We start from the raw sequence: 12,063 nt of genomic DNA on the forward strand, positions 1-12,063 counted from the left end.
CCATTAGCAGTCAAGTACTTAGTCATTTTGCCACCAGGGTGCCTAATATAATCTAAAGCGCCGCAGCCATTGAGTCAATTCCAATTCACAGCAACCTTAGAGGACACAGATAACTGTTCCTTAGGGTGTCTGAGGCTGTACACCTTCAGAGGAGAAGACAGCCTCAGTTTTCCCCTAAGGAGCAGATAGTGGGTTATATATAATAATGGAGGCTTAACTCATTCTGCTAACAGGGATCCTTTGTACAATACAAGTATGCCATAATTGGACCTATTAGCTATCTCACTTGTATTAACTTTGCCATAAGGATTCCTTGACTTAATAGTGACAACGTACTTCCACTAAAACACTAGCCTCAACTCGTGTAAAAGTGTGCTCTTGAATCTTCCACCTGTATAGACAGTTGCCCAGGTGACAACCTTTTTGATCTTTAATGGTCCTGGTCCCTGGAGATGATGTAAACACAGCTGTTCACACTGAGCAGCATCTTCCCAGCATTGTCCTGCTGAGTAATGTATGAAGGAATCTCTGATATGAATACTAATACTCTTAAAATATACATGAATTTAAAAATCGACTTGGGAAATGCTGAAACATAAAGCATATTTAGTTTATAGTAAATGAATATGCTAGGGGAATATTTTGAAAGAAGGATCACATCATTACAGAATTATAGCAATATTAAAATAGCCCCAACAGATAAATAGCAGAATCAAGAATTTAAATTCAGGAAGCCTGGCACAGTGTCACTTATAGCAGTATATATTTTAGTCATGGTGACTAAGCATCAACTGAAACCAGTCTTTACTTTCTTCTACAAGTTTGAAATTCGTTATCTAAATTTGCAGTGTTTGGAAAGAGAGTGACAACCCACAAATCCAAAGGCCCAGAATTGATGCTTACTTGGTGACTGGCTGATGTAAACACATCAGCAGGCTCTCAGTACTGCGAACCACACAAACCAGCTTCAGTCTCTGGCAGTTCTCTGCTCCCGGCAATGAAGTTCGGTGGCGGTCTCTCTTTCTGGAGTTCATCATCTCTTGAAATCAGCATCTCTGGACAAATCTTCTGTTCCCTTACTACTCACTTCAGAAGAAGAGAATGAGCTGCTGGGAGGAAACACGCGTGTGTTCTGTGTTTTTGTGACTCAGCCGTCAAGAAAACAACCTAAATTGTTCTCGTTTCAGCTACTTAGAGCAGAAAGATGACTTTGGGAGAAAAAAAATTGTGCTGCAACAAGCAGTGTCAGGTAGAGAAATAGATTTATACCATTGGATGCTTTCCCAACAAACATACATCTATTTAGAGAAGACCGCTTAGTGACCATTCGAACGTTTTGCCACCTCAAATGGTAAACACTGGGAATAGAATTATCGGAGATGGAGAAAATGGCTTTCGGCAATCCAAATTCATTAGCTAGATAAACCTAACAAAACTTCTTGACTAGAAAAGCTAATATTCATCAAGCCAACCTGATTCCAATAGTCCATGTACATCTTCCCTCAGATGTCTAGTGTGATATAGAATAGAAATTGTAGCATCAATTTCAGAAGACATTCAGGAAGATTATAATTATAGAGATATAGAATATTATCTGATATACATCAAATATGAACTTATGTTCAGTGAAGCATTTACTTCAGAACACTAGAGGTGGTACCCTGTAGTGCATACATCATATATTTATTGAATCTGGATTAGCATTCTATTTATTTCAACAGCTACTGAGTATTTGCTATGTGTTCAGCATTACCAAGGGCCCTGGTGGAATAGGGTTACACTTTTAGTGTAACGCACTGTCAGCTACTAACCTCCAGGTCACTAGTTCAAAATTATCAATTGCTCCTCAAAAATATCTTTGCGTTCAACATTTTTTTCTTTTTTTATTAAAATAGAATTTTATCGAGGGTTCTTACAACTCTTATGAGAATCCAAACACCAATTGTATGGAGCATATTTGTACATATTATCATCATTATTTTTAGACATTTATTTTCTATTGAGCCCTTGGTTTCACCTCTTTGTTTTTCTCTCCCCCCTTCATGACCCCTTGATAAATTATAAATTATTATTAATTTAATATCTTACACCACCACTGTCTCCTTTCCCCATGGGGTCTGTTGTTTGTCCCCCTGGAAGGGGATGGTGGTGGTGGCTATTTGTTAATCATTGCAATTGGTTCCCCTTCATCCACTCCTCTCCCCACCTTCCCCTTGCCAGTCCTGTTCTTGGATTCGGGGTGTTGTGAGCTCGTATCACTTATCATACCTGTGTAGGCTCTGGTCTAGCCCGCAGTGAAAGGCAGTACTGAGGTCATGATAGTGGGGAATGAGAAAGCCTCAAAATCAGAGGAATATTGTGTGTTTCATCAGTGCTTGACTGTGCTCTGGTTGACTCATCCCTTCCCTGTGACCTAGGTGAGGGGATGTCCCATTGTCTATAGATGGGCTTTGGATCTCGGCCCACCCCTTATTCTCAACAATAATGTTCATTTGTTATGGGTCTTCTGGTACCTGGTACCCGGGTCCTGATGACACCGCATGATGGCACAAGCTTCTTCCATGTGGGCTTTGTTGCTTCCCTGCTAGGTGGCTACTTGTTTAACTCCAAGCCTTTAAGACCCCAGACGCTATATCTTTTGATAGCCGGGCACCATCTGCTCTCCTCACCACATTTGTGTATTCAATTGTTTGTCTTCAGTGATTGTGCCAGAAGGGTGAGCATCACAGAATCCCAGTTTGTTAGAACAAAGTGTTCTTGCATTGAAGCATATTGGGAGCAGAGGCCAGAAGTCCATCCACTACCTCAGTGTATTGCCATATAAGTATTTTAACAAGGTATTGTACGTTTAGTTCCCCATATATTGAATAGTTTCAATTTTTGTCCAAATGAAATAGGTGGTGCATTCTCTATAATTAATACGCCTAAAGGTGTGATTTCTATTCTCTCCTTCTAATCACAAGACACCATTGGCTTGTAATCACTTGATGGCAGTGTTTTTTTTTAAAAAACTGTAAACATTCATTAACTTGCAAGTGCCTACAACATATTAGCTAATTTAATCCTTATAATAATTCTATACATTTGTTATAGCATTTAAATATTAAAAATATGAACAAACAGAGGCACAGAGTAATCAAATAACTTTCCCAAAACCCCAATATACAAGGGGTACCCCCCAAAGTGAAAATTCCCCAAAGATATGTATTTTAAATTTTTAACACAATTACCTTATCACCTTCAAAGTACTCTCAAATACACTTAATACATTTTTCAAATGTGCAATCCGTTCCTTGGAAACATTTTTCAAATTCATCTGTCTGAATGGATGACAGCATCTCCATCATTTTTTGTTTCACCTCTTCTATGTCATCAAATCACCGTCCTTTCATGTCCCTCTTCATTCACAGAAACAAAAAGAAGTCACAGGGAGCAAAGTCAGGTGAGTAAGGTGCTTGGAGCAAGAGAGGCATGCTATCATTTGCCAAAACTGGCACGCCAATATGGCTGCACGAGCAGGTGCACTGTCATGGTGGCAAAACCAGTCCCCAGGCTGTCACAAATCAGGCCCTTTTTGTCACAGACTGTTCCACTATCTTTTCAGAACCTCTAAATAGAAAGCTTGATTAACAGTTGGACCTGGTAGAATTAGCTCCAAATGTACAAGTTGACATTTTCTTTGATTCGGGAAGTTGACAGTCATCCAGAACGAGGTTTGTCATCAACTGACATTTCACCTTTTTTAAAATGAGCAAACCATGCATACGCTTGAGTCTTTCCCAGAGCGCCGTCCTTGTTAAGCCAGGTTCAACATCATCACAGATTCTGCGGACTTTTTCATGAGCAGAAAACAATATTTCACAGCTGCACACTCTTCTCTTAAATCAACCATCACAAAAATCAGGATTCGAGCATAACTGCTTTTATAAAAAAAATTGTGATTAGAGAGAACCTTCCCAGGAGACACCACTGGGTGCACTAACTCAGAGCGAGTTGCTGGATTCTCACTTAGTGGGAAGAATTTGTACTAAGAAAACTCTGCCCAGTGGAGCTTTATCCAGTGTTTGAGGGGTACCCCTTCAAAAAAATAGGCTAAAGGATTTCAATTCAGGCAGCCTAGCTACATATTCTTAACTATATCCTTCACCTAACCATTATTGTCTTACACCTGTTCTTTCTAATGACATTTCATAATTCCACCTCAGACTGAAATATTGGGAGGTATTCCAAAATTGGAAAACCCAAAAAGGTGGTTCTATTCTCCCCTAAAGGACTGCTGTGAGTCGGCATCAACTTGCTGCCAGCGAGCACACTGCGTGAGAGATTGTCACTACCTTAGGATGTGTTTGCTATTAGTGCACCATTTGTCATATATAATCAGCAATTCAAATAAAGCAGAGAAGAACAAAGCGAGTCCCAGTTGGCTTTGACACCAATGATCAGAGACCTCATTTGAGACAAGATTAGCAGTTACCTTCAAATTGCTACATTTCAAACATGTCCCTATGCTAAAGTTCTAGTAGTTCAAAAACTAGAACAAGATTCTCAATGGTATTCTTCTACTCTATAACTAAAATGTCAGAACATACATTATTCTACTTATAGGACTTGGAAAAGCTATTTTTCACTTTGCTTAAAATAAAACCAGGTCTGTTAACTTTTCAATGTTTTTTGAGTTGACACTGAAACCGTTTTTTGTCATTGCTTAAAAAATACATTCCATGTAGTTTTAGTACTTTGCCTTATCCAGTAAGTGCACAGGCACACACGCACACACACACACACACACGCACACACACGCACACGCGCACACACACGCACGCGCACGCACACACGCACACACGCACACACATGCACACACACACACGCACACGCACGCACATACACATGCACACACGCACACACGCCACACACACACAGGCACACGCACACGCACACACGCACACACACGCACACACATGCACACGCACACACGCACGCACACGCACGCACACACGCACACACACACACACAGAACAATTTTAAGGTCTACTCCTAGTGCATGTGTGACCCAACTGGCAAAAACAATTTCACATATTGTGATTAAATTAAGGATCTCAAGATGAGGCATTGTAGGAGGGGAATCTATGGAACTGCAATGGAACTACAAAGGTCCTTATAGGAGCAACATGCAGAAGGTCAGAGTCCAGAGTTGTACCATATATACTCAAGTATAAACAGACTTTTCCAGCACATTTTTATGCAGTTTGTGTGCTAAAATTAGGTGCCTCCGCTGATATTTGGAGGGGAGGGGGGGGCTTATTCTTGAGTGTACTCAGTAAACCTGAAAGCATACCTTTAGGAATTACATTTGAAAGAGAAAGATACTATTCCTTTGACTTTGAAGATGGAAGAAGCCATTAGTCAAGGAACAAGGCAAACTTAAGAAGCTGTAAAAGATGTGATGGATTCTCACCTAGAATCTTCAGAAAGAATGAAGCCCTGCTGACACTGAATTTTGAGCCAAATGAATCCCATTTCAACACCGCAGTGCTAGCACTGTGAGAAAATTAACTCATATTGTTTAAGCCAGTAAATATATTGCAATTTTTTACAGTAGCGATAAGAAAATACTAAATTGGGAAACTGTCCACAATTTGGATTATGGTGCTAGCAAGGAATATTGAAAGGACCGTGGATGACCAGAAGAAAAATCAAAACTGCCTTGGAAAAAGTACGGCCAGAATGCTCCTTAGAAGCAAGGATGGCATGACTTGTCTCCCGTTCTTTGGACATGTTATCAGAAGAGACCAGTGCTTAGAATGAAGTGCCCTCAGCTCATTTCCGATCCTGTTCACTCTCAGTTCTGTGTTTTCCATTGCTTCAGCTTGCTACATTAGCTTTCCTGTCCAGAGCCAACAGATTCAAAATGTTGGTGGGGTGCTGTCCACGCCCCTAATGGGTACCGGTGGGAAGTCCTCTTGTTGTTCACCCTGCTGGTCAGTGTGTGCAGTTGTGACTGGATGTGAAATGCCGCCCCACCCACCCACTCAGGGTCTGTTGCTTTATAAACCGGAGTTTGAGGAGCGCTCTGCTTCTAGAGACACTGAACGATAACTGACTCCCAGGTCGCCAGCTCCAATAAAGCTTCTCAGTCCACCGGTACGGCGTGGTCCTGATTGACTTGGGAACTTGGTACAAGAAAGGCATCATGCTCAGGAAAGTAGAAGGGCAGCAAAAAGGGGGAGCTATGGATTGACATAATGACTGCAATGGGCTCAAACATAGCCATTGTGAGGATGGGGAAGGACCAAGTGGTGTTTCATTCTGGTCACCATGAGTATGCATGGCACCTAACAACAAGCCCCTGGTAACAGTCTGTAACCTGGGACTCAGTTCCAAGGAAAACAAATATAGCAATGATTATGTTTAATATGATTGACTATATCCTTGAGAATATAGAATCTATAAGATTCCCATCCTTTTTATAAAAGCATCCCATGTCCACCCAATAAAGACTCTATTTGGTGAAATCTGTGTATCAACTTTTCACTTCTCCAGGAGCATTTTCATGACAGCATTTATATTATGAAAGATGGAATATCAATTCTATAGGGGTCTGATGTAGATTCCACTTATGTTATATAATTACCATCCTACAAATGCCCTATAGTTTCTTACCCTTGAGTATAGTTTATTGTAGTGGGGGGCGGGGTTGTATCCTCCTTCCAAAACCTTTATTAATCTTTGAGGATTACATACAGGATACAGGAAATGATTACTCAAAAAAACCCCAAACCTTCAAACTGAGTGTCATCAAGTCCATTCTGACTCACGAACCCTACAGGACAGAGTAGAAATGCCTCTGTGGGTGTCCAACCAACTAAATTTTTATTGCAGTAAAAAACCCCTCGTCTTTCTCCAATAGGTGGTTTTGAACTGCTGGCCTTCTGGTTAACAGCCCAATGCTTAACCCACTATGTCACCAGGGCCCCACATTGTGATTACTCATATTGAATGGCTGGCAATTAATTTCTCTGAAAGCTAGCTGTCACACAGCAAGAGCGTGTTGCTGGCTCTGATTGCTGATACAGGGAAGAGGTTGGCCAGTAGGATTGACCTTTAGACTATTTACTTACTTTTACACCCATCTCTGAGCTTTCTCTACCCAGCGCATGTTTTCTTCTTCTGCATCTCTGTTCTCTGCTATCATGAGCCTCCTCTCTGATAATGCCAAAATTTTAGGAAAGGCTACATTTGTATCTGTTTGGTGGCAAGAATCCATAACTGAGTGGAACTCAGGCTGAACACTAACGCAATCACAGTGTTGACCCAGCAAACATTCTATAAGGTAACTAAACAGCTCTCTACAGGATCAGCACAGAATGTTCCCGTGGAGTCAGTTCAAGCGCAAAAAGATGGCCTCATGCTCACTACTTGTTTAACTCGGGAATTTTTCATTTGAGTTTGAATTTACAAATCATTTAAACCGCATAATTCCGTTAAATGAAACCACCCTTTCCTACAATTAAAAAGGTTTTCATTTCTTTCTGTTTCCCTAGATTTAGGTTGTAGTTCTCCCCAAACTCCACATTATAAATTAGGTCTTAATCTTCTGAAAACAGAAATACAGACACATGACATTCTTATGTGAGACGTTGTTGTTGTTTGTTGTTGTTGTTAGAAACCATCAAGCTAGTTCTGAAGCATAGTGACCTTATGCACAACAGAATGAAACACTGCCTTCCTGTGTCATCTTCATAATTTTCCCATGTTTAAGCCCATCCAGGCAGCCATGGGGTCAATCCATTTACCAAGCATGGTGTCCTTCTCCAGGGCCTGGTTTCTCCTGACCACATGTCCTCCTATCGAGTTACATAGTTAACTTACAGGCACACAAACCCCATGGTCAGTCTAAAGCCTGTGACAGCTTGACCAATATGCAAGCAAAACCTGCGTTTACCTGTGCTTACTAATCTGGAGTGAACAAGTTCACCTTATTTTACCACATCAAAGATAATTGTTTGACTATGGCTCATACCTGCCTCCCTCCCAACCTCACACTGCCTTCCTTCATAATCAAATCCTCTTTTCAAACATAGAGCCCTTCCCAAGGACAGAGTACCCCGTTATCAAGGTGAGAACCCTTGTGAAACTGCTAACTGCACATAACAGCCTAAGAATCTGGTGCTCACTAGTGGGCACTCCCAACCCTGCGAGTAGGACTACTGTGTTTTATACACCATGGTCATTTCTTATCAAGAAAGACAACCTACAATAGGCTTGCAGGCTGAGACAATATCACCAAAATATTTTATTTAATTCATACATCATATAATTTTAATACACTAAGTCACTTAAATTTTCTTTGGCAAATTTTAGTAGAGTCAATATAGTGATTTGGTTAAAGATACTTCACCATGATCTTTCACTGACCAAAACTAAACACTCACTGCCATAGACTCAATGCCGATTCAGTTACCCTATAGGGGAGGGTAGAACTGCGGCTGAGGTGTCTACGAGAGTAGAAAGCCCCTCAGAGCTGCTGGTGGTTTTGAACTGTCCACCTTAAGAATCACAGCCCAAGTCATAACCAGTACACCAGGAGGGCTCCTTAGAACTGACCAAAGAAGGTACCAAAACTTTCGTTTCAGAAACTTTAATTTTAGATAGACATAATGCCCTGGTGTGGTACTTAATAATCTGTTGTCAATTTGAGAGCCTTAAGAGTGAATGGGGTGGAGTTTAGCCTGTCAATCAGGTCACAACGTGATGACCTCATTTGGAGGCACTAAGGGGATAAATAGCTAGCTTACTCCCTGGGAGACATTGCAGTTGACAAGACACAGGAGATATGCTAGTGTCCTGAGCTAAAGGGCCACGTAGAGACCCTTGCCCATGTTCTCATGCTTATACCACCGCTGCACACCCCAGAGTTTCCACCCACGGGCCTGTGATCTTCCTGCATCATTGTGGCATCACTACATGTGTTGCATGAGTCTGAAGAGGAATTTATAGATTGGTATCAGCCATATGGGCTAATATCAGACTTATGGACTTGATCTGGACTGGGCTAGGATGTTTTCTCAATATTCAATTACTCTTGTATATAAAGCTCTTTCTTGGACACATATGAGTGTCTATGAATTAGTTTCTCTAGTCTACCCATACTAACACACCAGGATTATGAAATTTCCTTAATTTGGGGATGGTATTTTATATGCATTCATTCATTCATCTCTTCACTCACTTAATAGATGTTCCTTGAATGGTTTCCAGATGTAATTACAATGCCAGTCTTTTTCTTTCAAACTGTGTATGATATCAGAGTGTACTATATCAGTAAACTGTGGACCACGTAACTGTGTATTATTTGCTGTTTTGGAAAACAGAAAAAACCCAGAGCTCACTTTCAAACTAGATCTTAGAGACAATTCTATCAGTCCTTAAAATAATTGAACCCCCATTACCTATTTATTTCAATTAGAATGATTCATTTTTCTTAATCCTTTAAATTTTGTAATGAAGTTGATCAGTATGGTTACTTGGTAGATTAGTATTAGCCATGTGTTCTCAAAATCAACTAATTCCGATTCCCAACCAGGAGGGAAACGCCTGAAGGAAGTCATGGCCCTGAGAGAGACTGCAAAGTAAAATAACAGATCATCTCTGCAAACAAGAAATAAATCTGCTCATAGACCTCTATAGACAAAAGCATATAAGTCTACTGTTTACTAACACTAGTCAGTAATAGGAAAGTAGAAGTTAGTGATTACCAGATAAACTATTTCCCAAGAAAACAAAGGATATACGTTAGTAGGTTTGGAAAACTAACTCCCAATTTCACAATAAATAATGACTGTGAAACAGGCTTTGTAAAATGTTAGAGATAGAAAGCTATTTTTGTTATTACTGTTATTGGGTGGAACAAAACAAGCATTTTTAATTGCATGACTTTTTATATTTTTATCCAACTAATCATTAACAATATAATCAAAATCTAGATGCTAATTAAAAAATAAGTAGAAGGATTTATAAAGAAGAATGTCATCACCTTCCAACTTTAGGGCATCATTGCTGGAGTACACACCCCCGTTGTTCTTTGTTTGAAAGGTCTGAAGTCAATTTTACAAATTTTATTTGGGAAATACTTCAAATAAAATGCGAACTGCAGAAAGCCATGTCTTTTCTCATATCTGCATCTAAACTGGGTGTGTTTTCCCTTTATCCTGCATCAAATCACCAAACCTAAAGTCAATTCTTTTTTTTTTTTTTTCAGGGGAGAGCGCGAACGCAGTCCCCCACTACCACAAATTATGCAGTCGAGTTTCCCACATTTGGGGAAATCGCAAGGGTCAGCACATCCGGAGTGCAATGGATAAGCCTCGCCCTGGGAAAACCACCTTCGTGATCATGGTATCTCCCCTGCCAGGTAAGTATTAAAGTCAATTCTTAAGGCACAAATGTGAATGGATTTCTAATACTTTAGACTTGTTACATTTCTTAGAATGTAAACGAGCTATTTCTTGTTATTGTCTCGAGAAACTTGAAAAATTCAGCCCAAACTCCATTACTAACCACTGGGGCTGCCTCAGTTTCCTGTGTCCACTTTATTCCTGTCAATCACCAGTGCCTCCCTTCAAGGGATAAGTCTATGATCCTGCTTCTCTGCCTTGAATATATTGAGAATAGAGTATAATGAACGCTACAAATTCAAGCTACACATACCTGGAACTCGCTGTCAGAGGGTAGGGGGTGTGGACAGGCTTCTCTTAGGACGTATGACAAGTAACTGTCAATAAGGCATTTCCTTCTTACTTTTAGGCATAGTCACACCATCATGAGACCACCTCATGTGCTCACTCTTTTACATGAATGGCAGGGAGGCAAGGGAGGGGGGAGGGAGCTCAGAAGCAAAAGTTCTCCAGACAAAAATCAGAGAGAGATTTTGTTTCTAGAAAACTGCCTGTAGGTATTTTAGAGAGTACAGACTAAAGAAACACACTAGGTTCACACTTCATCTTCACAAGAATGTAAGTTATATGTTATGCTCACTTTACTTAATGGGTAGAGAGATATTTGGGGGAAATATACCATGGCAATGACACAAAATTAATAAAATTGTAGTGCAAGTCCTGCTCCAAACTGTGTCAGTGATAGGCTCATGGGAAACACCTAAGGTAGTTATCTTTGTTTCTGCATCTGCAGGCACCCATACAGGGGGTTGTAAAACTGTTACTGTGCTGGCCTCAGTGGAGGGAAAATCTCAGCCATTGCAACGAAGCCACTGAAACACACAATTCAATCTATACAACTGAGATACGTGCCTTCTTTTAGTAGCATCTTTGGGAGAGAGAAAAAAAAAAGCAGGACACAGAATATTTTTCACACAACTTTTACGGATGCATCTTGGCATATTTCACTTTGCATGAGGAAGACTCTCAACAAGATGGATTGATCCAGGGGCTGCAGTGACGGGCTCCACCGCCTGTGAGGATGACCGAGACCCGGACAGTTTTTAGTTCTATTGTAGACACGGTCACTAGTCAGAACCGATTCAGCAGCATCGAACAAAATCAAGAGGGCAGAGCCATTTTCGTAATACGAATTGCTCTCATTATATATATATACACAAATATAAATATTTATATATACACACTACTACCATCCTTGCTTGCGTGGGTTGGATATGTAAACAAGTCTCAGTGATCAGTGAATGACTGCAGAGATGTTCTCTCCGTAAGCTACTTATCATCATCTCCTTAGGGTGTCTTTGACCAAAAACAAAACAAAAAAAAAGATGCTGTGTGTGGTAGTTACATAATCTGGTGTCCATTTGTGAAGGGGTGGAGTCTAGCCTGTCAATCAGGTCACAGCGTGATGACCTCATTTGGGGATAAATAGCTCCCTGTATCAGAGCCCTGAGACAACTGAAAGGAAGTGTCCCTGGGTGTGGCCTATTGCTTACATCATTGCTGTACCAAGTGTGCTTGCTTTTTGTTGAGTCTGGAATTCGGCACTTGACTTGTTGATATCCAGTTCTTTCTACCTCAGTCAATGGCTTTCCATACGGTCTGCTAACTC

General features: G+C 40.6%; 1 non-coding gene across 1 annotated transcript; it reads right to left on the bottom strand.

Moving 5' to 3' along the window:
* Window positions 1-10,255: 10,255 nt before the first annotated feature.
* LOC142455704 (U1 spliceosomal RNA) lies at window positions 10,256-10,419 on the bottom strand. Its single transcript, XR_012785852.1, has one exon. It is a non-coding gene; the product is annotated as a U1 spliceosomal RNA (small nuclear RNA).
* Between the last annotated feature and the right edge of the window lie 1,644 nt (window positions 10,420-12,063).

This window comes from Tenrec ecaudatus, chromosome 8, assembly GCF_050624435.1.
Source record: "Tenrec ecaudatus isolate mTenEca1 chromosome 8, mTenEca1.hap1, whole genome shotgun sequence".
In the NCBI taxonomy this organism is placed as follows: Eukaryota; Metazoa; Chordata; class Mammalia; order Afrosoricida; family Tenrecidae; genus Tenrec; species Tenrec ecaudatus.